At 45.8% G+C, this 10,783-nt stretch overlaps 1 long non-coding RNA gene across 1 annotated transcript; it reads left to right on the forward strand.

Moving 5' to 3' along the window:
* Window positions 1–7,862: 7,862 nt before the first annotated feature.
* LOC131492469 (uncharacterized) lies at window positions 7,863–9,576 on the forward strand. The gene is made up of 3 exons (XR_009252056.1): window positions 7,863–8,064; window positions 8,766–8,854; window positions 9,479–9,576. It is a non-coding gene; the product is annotated as an uncharacterized LOC131492469 (long non-coding RNA).
* The last annotated feature ends 1,207 nt before the right edge of the window (window positions 9,577–10,783 follow it).

The raw sequence follows: 10,783 nt of genomic DNA on the forward strand, positions 1-10,783 counted from the left end.
TGGAAAGAAAGTAGTGGGAGAAGGGGGTCCAGAGCGGCTTCCAGCGAGGTACCCCTGAGCTAGATTGTAAAGGAGCATTCAGAGCGGTGTTGGAGGAGAAACGGCTGAGGGTTTTAGCCATTAAGGTCCTAACAAGAACAAAAGCAGCTGGGGAAAGGGTAATTTTAAGTGGGCTAACAAGGGTTCAGCCCAGGGAATAGGGAGGACGTCGAAAGACCAAAGGTGAAAACTGAGCCATGATGAGAAAAAAAACAAAAACAAAAAACAAGAAATCAAAACTGCTCCAGTCGAGGTGAGGAAGTAGGAGACCAGGAAGGAGGAGCAGGAATCAAAGACAGAATTTCAATCCTAGAGAACATAAAGTTTTCATGGTTGTAGGAACCATCTGAGACCCTTCTCCTCCAACCACTGCAGTTTAAAGATAAATAAAGCTCAGAAAGCTTAGATGGTTTGCTCAAGGTCAGACGTTGAGCTAGGACTTAAGCTCCCCAAAAAATGTCCTGGCTCCTGGCTTCAGGGAAGGCTCAGAAAAGGCAAGTGAGCTGCTCAAGTCCGTAGGCAACAATGCCAGTGTTCCTCCCTCCACCCCAGGGATGGTTGCTATAGACTACGTCCCTCCCAAATTCAGATGCTGAAATCTAATCCCCAGAGTGGCGGTATTCGGGGGTGGGACACTGGAGAGGTGGTTAGGACAGGAGGGAAGAGCCTTCATGAGTAGATTGGCACCTTACAGAACACTAAGAACACCCCTCCTGCCACATAAGGCCACAGCAGGAAGGCCATCTTCCATGAACCAGGAAGGGGCCTCTCATCTGGCATGAGATTTGCAGGTACCTTGATCTTAGACTTTTTGGCCTCCAGAACGGGGAGAAAGAAGTTTCTTTTGCATAGAAGCCATCCAGCGATGTGTTGTTACAACAGCTGGAACAGACTAGCACAGTCACAGAGATGAAGCAGCTCTGAGAAGCAACGAGAACAATACGACCATCGTAGGGGTGAAGCAACTGGCAGGAGGCCAAGATAAAAGTGGTGAAAAATAGAGAGTTCGGCCCACTAGGAGCCAGAGCGTGGGGAAGACGATTAGCAGGGATCTCGGAAATCCTCCAGAGTATCACCAGGGGCAGAGGCCAGGAGCCAGGGTCTAGAATCACCCAAGAAGAGGAGAAAAGGTTCCAGAAGCAGAGGGGAGTGGGGGATGGGTAGGACACCCAAGAGCAGTTGTTACCCCCAAAACAGAAGTGGAAGCAAAGCTTGGAGGGGGTAGAGAAAAGCAAGTTCCCCTAAAGTCTTCTTCCCCTACAGGGACTTTGAGAGAGCAGTAAGAGAGAGGAGCCAAAAACCACAGCGTTTGAAAAAGTGGAACTCCGGGGCGCCTGGGGGGCGCAGTCGGTTAAGCGTCCGACTTCAGCCAGGTCACGATCTCGCGGTCTGTGAGTTCGAGCCCCGCGTCAGGCTCTGGGCTGATGGCTCGGAGCCTGGAGCCTGTTTCCGATTCTGTGTCTCCCTCTCTCTCTGCCCCTCCCCCGTTCATGCTCTGTCTCTCTCTGTCCCAAAAGTAAATTAAAAAAAAAAAAAAAGTTGAAAAAAAAGTGGAACTCCTCAGGACATACACCACAGACTAGGAGTCTGGAGCTCTCTCTTGTCCACTGAGCGAGCGGATACAGGACTTGACACGAGAGAGCCTAACGGCCGGGAGGAAACAAGAGCCCCGAGCAGGCCTTTCGTCTCCGTATTTATCGGGCTCAAAAGATATTACCCACGTGGTGAACGGGAAGAAAACGAGATCTTACACACGTGAACGTGGGGAAAACCATCAGATAGTAATCATCAGCTTGTGTGTGTAAGAAGCAAAGGGTCCGGGGGGGCGGGGGGCGAGTGGAGTTTGTGATATTGGCGTCAGATGGAAAGTGATTTCCTGCCGGTGGTATCTCAAGTTACTCGTGATCCCCTTCCACTATCTTGCTAGCTCACCTCGGGCATTTTCGCCCTGTGGTGGAGGCTTTCCACCCTAAGCTTTGTTTCAGACCCATTTATGCGAGTAGAACCTACCTCCCCACAGACATAGAGCATGAGATTGGAAGTTCTACCAAACATAATGTGAGGGAAGGTGTTGAGCCAATAAGGAATGAGAATGTGGGGGGGGGGGTGGGAGACAGGGATTTGAGGGCAGGATGGTGATTTTCTAAGGTAAAGTCGTGGGAGGCAGAAGTTGGGGAGCCTCTGGATGCCTGTGCTTATGGCCAGTGAGACACGGTTAAGCACTTTTTATGCCAGACACTGGGCGAAGCGCCTGGCATGCTTGTCCGCTAACCCTTGCCCGATCTCTTCAGGTGGGTCCTCCTTTAATTTTTTCTTTTTTCAGTGTTTAGTGAAACTCCAGTTAGTTAACATTACGGTGCGTCGTCCTCATTTTATAGATGGGGAAATTGAGGCACGGAAAGTTGTGACACACCCAATGCCACATAGCTGACAAGTGGTAAAGGCAGAACTTGAACTCCATGTGGCTCCAGGGTCCCAAGTTCGTAACTACCACGCTTTACATCCTCCACTAAAAGAGGCACAAGCGTGAGAAGCACCGGGGAAACGGCACCTGCCAGCCCTGAAGTTGCGGTAGGGTGTTGTTTTGTACGACTCATTCCCTTAGGAAGAGGTCTCTTGGAAAAGACCATGTGGGTTTGCATCCCATCTCTGCCACTCGTAGCTTAGTGACTTAGGATAAATTACTTCACCTTACTGAGCCGACCTTTGCTTTTTATAGAGATGTTGTAATGAAAGTAATAATCACGGTTCTAATTTTAGCAGAGCATCTAGGGCGTTTCTATTAAGACATAAATCATATCCTGTCATTGCTCTCCTCAAAACCATCCAAGAGCTTCTGAACTTACAGTAAAAACTGGCCTTCACAATGGCCTGCAAGACCCTAGACCATCTGGTCTTTGACCTCGACTGCTGGTCCTGGCTCCTCCCCTTCCTTGCTCCGGTGACCATCAGGTCGCTTGCTGTTCCTTGAAGACACCAGGCACACGGGCACCCCAGATATCTTAGTTCACTCCCTCACTCCCCTAATTCACCGATCCAACGTCTCAGTGAAGTCTTCTCTCTCCCTTGTGTAAAATTGTCCTGTTCTGCTTCTCCACGGCTCCGCTGACCTTGTTGCTGTGTGACAAATCTCCCCCAAAACTTAGTGGGTGAAAACCTCAACGAACATTTTATTTCTCATGGTCTCTGAGGTTCAGGAATTCTGCAAGGGCTTCTGGCTTCTGGATCTCTCTCTCGTCTGGTCGTAGTCAGCTGGTGGCTAGACCTGGAACAATGCAGGGTTCAAGCAGCTGGGGCTGATCGTGTCTTTCTTCGTGGTCTTGGGTGCCTCCCTGTGAACTCTCCATGTGGGCTCATTTGAACTACCTCTCAGCTTGGTGGCCTCAGGGCAGTGGGCTGTTTATATGGTGGCTGAGGCCTCACAGGTGAGCATTCCAGCAAGTGAGACGGGAGCTAGGTCTCCTAAGATCTAGCCTTGGAATTGACACAGCGTCGCGGCTGCATGTTCTATTGGTGGAAATCGCAAAGCTCTCTAGTTTCATGGGAAGGAAACAAAGAACCCATCTCTAAATTGGATAAGGGTCAAAGTCATGCTGTAACGAGAGCCTGTGGGACGGGAGATACCGTTGAGGCATGTCTGATCAATTCAACCCTCCTTTACCCCTTCCTCACCTCACATGCCACTTACCCGACTTTTATTTTCTATGCTGTCTCTCTTCCTGCACTAAAATGTCACCCTGGTTGGTTTACTGCTGTGTCCCAGAGCCTAGACCGGAGCCTGACCCATGGTATTCAATAAGTACTTATTGAATTCATGAGTTATGTCTTTTATTCCTAATAACTATAGATCTCAAAGTCAGATATTAATGCAGCCATTTTACAGATGTGGAAAGTGAGGCTCAGGAAGGTCTGGTAACTTGCGCAGGATCCCCAGCTGCAAACTGGAAGAGCTTGGTTTTCTACGCGTGTCTTGCTTTTGCCACGATTCCAGACTGCTCCCCATTCAGCTGCCCCTCTCTGGACTCCCCTCCACCCTGTACCCCCAGCCCTGCACACAGACACACTGCCCCTCGCAGACCACGGTTTAATTTGTCCCCAGGCTGAGAACAAAGCAATCACACTTTAAAACCCGGGGTAACCAGCACATTCTGCATTCAGATTTTATTTCGGGTTTGCTGCGAAGAGGCAATTAAACGAAAGGTTATGCAGCTTTTATAAATGGCCAACTCAAACTTCTGGCTTATTTTCGCCCTGCTGTCTTTATAGGCATTTTACCAATATTTATCACTACCTCCCTTAGGGAGCCCTCAGATCTGTGATATTTGAAATAACAAAGCCTCTCCGTTGTTGGCCCTTTAAAAGGTTTGTGGTAAAACTGCACCATTAACATTCACAGTTCCTCATTTATGAGGCTGGATTGCACTTATTTCCATATCCTCACTGTTTTTCCAATGAGGGTTTCACGTAATAGTGTTTGAAGGCTAAAGACTTCAAAGCAAATTCTTTACCATTTTTGTCTTGAAAAATATTCAATATTTGTATAATTAAAGTGAAGTCTTCCTAGAGAAAATGACAACTCAAATAATCTTAAGAGTACCTCCAAGAAAGAAGCTGTCAAAATGACATTTAGCTGTACAGTCACATTCTCCAAGGCCCTTGCTTCTCCTCCTGGTTTCTTGTAATCTTTGAAGGTTATGTCATGGCTGACTTCAGATCACTTTTTAAATTATTATGGTCTCCCTTCAGTGTGGGTTCTGAGGGTGAGGGGCTCTACGCTTTGCTCCAGATTTTGTCTACTGCATTACCAAGCGTTTAAAACAAAAGCCAAGGGCCCCTGGGTGGCTCAGTTGGTTAAGCATCAGACTTCGGCTCAGGTCGTGATCTCAGGGTCCCCTGTGTTCAAGCCCTATGTCAGGCTCTCTGCTGTCAGCACAGAGCCCACTTCGGATGCTTGTCCCTGTCTTTCTACCTGTCCCCCTTCCCCCCTCAAAAGTAAGTAAACATTAAAAACAAAAGCCAAAACATCAAAATCTTCCTTGACCCAGGTTTTGCCACTAGTTAGTATCCTATTTTACACGTGTCCTTTGTACCAAAGTTTTTTAGTAAATCTGTGTGCTCTCCGTCTCCATTTTCTCATCTCCTAAATTATATGGCAAAGTTTTGCCAGTGACCTCCAAGCTCATTAGCAAATCAAAGGGACTTTGCTTTTTTTAATTGACTGCCCCATCTACCTCTCCAGTTTTCCCTTCATGTGTCTCACTTTGTACCCTACTCCGGGTCCAAGCATCCCTTCAACTAGGATGTCTTCAGGGTAGCTGAATAGTTGGTATCATAATTCATAGTCTTTGTACCTGGGGTTTGCGAGGACATTGTGGGGAAGAGGAGGAAGCTGGAAGTGGCTTGGCCAGGGCTAGGGAAATTGACCCATCTCCAGGCTGGGGAACATCGAAGCTTTATACTTGGTATTCAGAGGGCGTGGAAAACTTGTGCTGGACCTGAGCCAAAACTAGTTCCTGGGATCCAGTCCAGTGGTCCCTAGGGATTTCTGGGCAATGCCCATATTCATTCAATGAGAAGTTACTGTGTCAACTCTGTGTCAGGCCTTGTGGTAGGCTCAGGAGACATGAAGATAGGTAAACACAGTAGCTTTCCTTAAGTTGCTCACTAGGTAAGCAGAGAGAGAAGTGAACATACAAATATAAAGAGAATATATAGAGAAAGTACAATTCAGCAATAGCGTTCTTATCAATGGTCATGGAAATAAAGATCATTGACTTTATTTAATCAATTGTTCTTTCAAGAGTTTGATATGGGACTTGTTAGGTGTTATATTGGAGAAGTATGATAGTGTTTTGCACAATTAGGCACATGAATGAATAAATAAATAGGATGCATTGGTATTTTTATAAACAGCTGTTAAGGGCTACCAGAAAGCCTGGAAACTCTTAAAACTTTGCCTTGCTACTTCCTCTAAAATCGCTTATTTTATTTTGCACACTCTGTACTCTCACAAACACCTGTTCTCTTTATTGCTTAGTCTGTTTAAACCTCACACCCTTTCACCATCTCTTAATTAGCTAGTCCCATCCATTAATTCTCTGGTCCCAAATGAAACACAAATGACAGAATGTCTAAGGAGGGTAGATTTTTGACAGGCAGTATTCACAAGTAGGAGGAAATCATCAAGACAGACATGGTAAACAAAATAAGCTAATGATCTCACAGTGTAACAACTTTTAGCCATACATTGAAGAAAAAGTGAAGACTTTAAAACATATGTCCGAAAAGGGAGAAGCAAAACCTTTAACAGACAATTTAGAAAGTAACAAGAACAGAAAACTTTGAAATTTGTGGGATGTGGTCAAAGCTGTGCTCCTTTGCCCAAATTCATCATTATAAATGCTTTCTATCATTTAAAGCATAAGTTTTAGGATTGGTTAGACCTGATCCAACTCCCAGTGCTGCCGCTTGCCGAATGACCTTTAATGACTTTGCCTCAGTGGGTTTCTCCGTGTATACGGTGGAATGCTGACGGCTTGCAGCGAGGAATAAACTTCCAAAAAATGTCAAGAATAGCGTCTGGTATGGAATAGGTACTTGACAAGTAGTAGCTGCAAGTGAAGATTTATTTAAGAGTTATCATTTTCTAATACAACTATTTAATGAATTTAAACTCATGCACAGGTTTTCTTTGTGATTCAAGAGCTTTGAAATGTGTCACACCTGTCTTCATCTAAGAAAGTCGTCTGTGTTCACCTATTTTGACTTGATGTGTTTCTGGCAATTGTAATTAAGCCCTCACAGATTTTATATCCGTGGTACTATGCTAAATTATTTGTGAAAATAATATTCTTGCTTCCTTTTTGGAGAAATTCCTCTGTAGAAACACAGAGCATCAAGTTTGATGGGCAGCACTGTCAGATGTATAAAAAGGAGCTTCATTTGAGAAGGGGTCCCTTTGGGTTATTTAGGTGCTCCAAACTGAAACTGCTTTGTTAGTTCTGTTTTTGTGGCTTCGGGGAGAGGAGGGGGTTTGAATTCAATTAGCACCTTGGTGTTTTCTTTTTCCTTCATTTCAGTACAGGAGACGTTCATAGGCACCATGGTGTCAGGTTCCATCAAAAGGGAGAGAAACAGTTTCTTGGTTTTTAATTTTCTTCCAAAAAGGAAAGGCACCCATTTTGTTCCGCTCTGATTAGAAGGAGAGCTAGTGCGTGACTTTGAGGACAGGCAGATGCTTCAGGGGCAGGGTAACAGAGGTCTTCGTTAATTTCTTGCGGGAGTTGTTTTTTTGTTTTTGTATTTTGGGGTTTTTTTTTTTTTTGTTTCCACCACGTCTGGGCTGTGGGGAAGGGCTCAGGAAGATGAGTAGTCATCGAGCGCAGGGCAACCCAAGCCAGGTGTTATCAAGAACAGGTCAGGAGAGTGAGAAAACATTGGGTTCACAGTCTGTCGCTTCTTCCCCATCAGGGATGCAAAGTTGATTATTTTCATTGGAATTTAGAGATTAAAAAAAATTATTTTAAAGTCCATAACAAGTCTAATGATAAAGACATTGGCTGTGAAGGTGCTGGGATTAACTCTAGTTTGCGGCCACCTCTTCCGGAAGAAGCCGGGATGGAATCATGTAGCCTGTTCACTCTACCACCAAATCCTGCTTCTCTAGAGAGGAAACAGAGGCCCACGTGGCAAGCTAAGGATTAAATGGCTGTTTAGTGCTCTGGTCCTTTTATTAAGCACTGAAACCTTGATCCAATAATAAATTTGTCCAATAAAAGGAGCTTCCCTAGCTGGTTCTAACTTCTGTTCTTCAATAGGCCTATGCATCCTCTACAAACATCCGGAGGGGACTTCACTGCCTGGAGACCAAAGCCTAAACTGTTACCAGTGACATTGTGTAGCTCATGCCCCAGCAGCCTGAGTTCCAGCAAGGCTATCTAGATGTTCAATCTATTTAACTCCGTGAGTACGTCATTCTAGTTAACTGAGCATCTACTTTGGATAAGGCACCATGGAGGTTCAGAGGTGAGTAAAATACTAAGATTCTACCATAGCCTATAAAACATAACTTTGGGAAATTTTTAAAACATAGGGAAGCTCCAGGGCTTTCTTTGGGCTAGAAATAACAAACTCAAGTGCCTGCAGAGGCCCAGCTGACCACAGAAATGAGTGATTTTGGCTGGATGTAAAACAATTTGGGGTTGGTGGGGGAGGGTGGGTGGGCAGGTGGGGGCTGTGGGCAGTTTCCAGCTGGCGAGCACATGCTTGTTTTAAAGGGGCAGCTGCTACTCATTCCCAGCCAATTGTGTCCCCGTGCAGAAACGCAGGACTGGCAGAGGCAACACTGAAGATTTCTCAGGAAAAGCCGGCAATCTCGATTTTTGTATAAAATCCCTCAAAAGGACTGTGCCGGCCAAATGGACCCAGCTCAGTTTGGTCTCTCACTTAGCCATGTGTGGAGCAGTCCCAGAGAGCAGGGCACGATGCCCTTCGTAATAATTCTTTCTCATGCCCTATCTTTCTTCCTCCTACCTCTCCATAACCTTTCTTCTCCCCACCCCCACCTCTGGCCCAGGCCCAGGTTCAGTGAATGTTCTGGAGGAACACTGAGCATCAGTTGTGGGCTCAGTATCAACAAGCTTGAGCAACACTATTCTGGAGGTAAGGGCCTCCCTGCAGATTTGTAATCTTTAAAAAAGGCAATATTGATGATTTTCCTCTTTCAGGGAAGAGCTATATCTGGTTTGGTAAACACTTCAAGGCTGACACACGTTCGGGATGTGCGATGATGCAAAAGTAAGGACTCCATTCTGAAGTGAGTGAAAAAAGCATCAAATGCCACATGAAAGTCTCTGCCCGAAGGGTTACATTAGTGCTAAGCCTGGGTTAAAAAATTCTAAAGGGACCAATGGGCCAGCCATTAAAGGACCTGCGGGTGACCTCTCTCGGTCTTTCTCTGTGTTTCTCTCCTCTCTTAAGGAGATAATGTGCATGTCAGGACAATAAATACAGTGTCTACCATATTTAAAACACTGCCTATTGTACAGGCATCAGGAGCTGAAGGTTAAGAATGTCAGCCGAGGGGAGCACATTAGGAGTTAATGAGAGGTGGGTAACCAGAGGAATGAATGGGATCAGAGGAGAACATTTGAGCTGCCCACAAGTAGAGTCTAGAAAGGGAATGAGCAGACCATCAGAGGACTTGGCATGGAAGGGCAGTGTTACGGGGGTCAGAAGAGATGACTCTGGAGTACGAGGTAGGAAGGTAGGCAATGGGGGGTGATGGACAATGGTGAGAAGGACTTAGAGGTTATACTGTAGATACATGTAAGCACATGCAATGTTATACTGTGCACCGGTTAACCACTGGCTCTCCTGGGGTGAGGGGAAATCGTGATTTGTAGCATCTGCTCATTATGTGGTATGAATATTCCCACAGCAACTGGTTTCAAGCTATCAACGTGAAGGCACGGAAAACAGAGCTGGGAAGAGGTGTGCACACTTGGGCCCCACAAGGTAGAAGGTAGGGAAGGTGAAATCAACAAGGTCAAAGGAAACTCAAGATCCTGGGGTGTACCAGGTCTAAGGGATAATGAAGTCTAAAGAGTGTCTAACGTAGAGTGACAGCAGAGGTCATGCAGCTGAAGAGGTGAACACAGAGATTAGAAGGAGCCCTCAGTCTAAGGAGGGTGACTGTGGAGAAAGGGGCGGAGGATAGAGTTTATGATCTAGGTCCCGCAGCCGTAAAAGGCAGTGTGGCATTGTGCTCAAGGTCAGTGGAGGTCAGAGTGAGATGTTATGGGCCATCCTCCATTGCTAGTTATTGAGCATCTACCATGGGCATGATGCTGTGTGGATTATAAGGGTGTAGAAGGGCACCCGGGTGGCTCAGTCAGTTAAGCGTCCAACTCTTGATGTCAGCTCGGGTCACGATCTCCCAGTTTGTGACATCCAGCCCCATGTTGGGCTCTGTGTGACAGGAGGCTGCTTGGGATTCTCTCTCTCCCTCTCTCCCTGCCCCTCTCCTGCTCACACATGTGCTGTCTCTCTTTGTCTAAAAATAAATAAACATTTTAAAAAAAGGTGTATAAGACAGCATTCCCATCCATTTGGCAGGGAGATAAGGCCTGTGCACAGGAAATATAGTGTCGTGTTACTGGTACAGACAAGGGATGTTGTTATAGATTAAAAGATGAGGCTCTTAACAGTCATAGTCGATGGCACTTACTTGAGCCCTTACAGCGTGCCCAGAATTACGTTAAGTACTTTACCTGCCTTCTTTTTAATATTCAGAACAACCCACTTTACAGATGAGGACACAGAGTCAGAAATTTTAAACAATTTATCCAAGTCCATGTATCTGGCAAGTGGCAAGAGCCATGCTTGGAACCCACGTCTTTCTAATGCCAAAAAGCCTGTCCCCCAGTCACAGTGCCTACCAGCCCCCTCCCCCTGAAAGATAACACTCTGACGGAGACGAAAGATATACTGTGGTAGGAGATTTGGAGTTTCTTTTTCAAAAATCCCTCAGCTTGCATATTCCTAAAGAGTCAATTCATGTTAAGAAATAATTTCCCTTGTGCTTGCATGTGACATGTATTTTTAGGATCTGCTGTTAGCAAGTGTATTTTTGTGTGATTGAGTGGGAGAGTGGGAAAGTTTTGCAGAGCTGTTGAAACCAGAATGCAGGGGGCACAGCAGAGACTTTAAAATCTCTGTCATCTAACGTCTTGGAAAAACCACA

The sequence above is a fragment of the Neofelis nebulosa genome, chromosome 13, assembly GCF_028018385.1.
Source record: "Neofelis nebulosa isolate mNeoNeb1 chromosome 13, mNeoNeb1.pri, whole genome shotgun sequence".
Classification (NCBI taxonomy): Eukaryota; Metazoa; Chordata; class Mammalia; order Carnivora; family Felidae; genus Neofelis; species Neofelis nebulosa.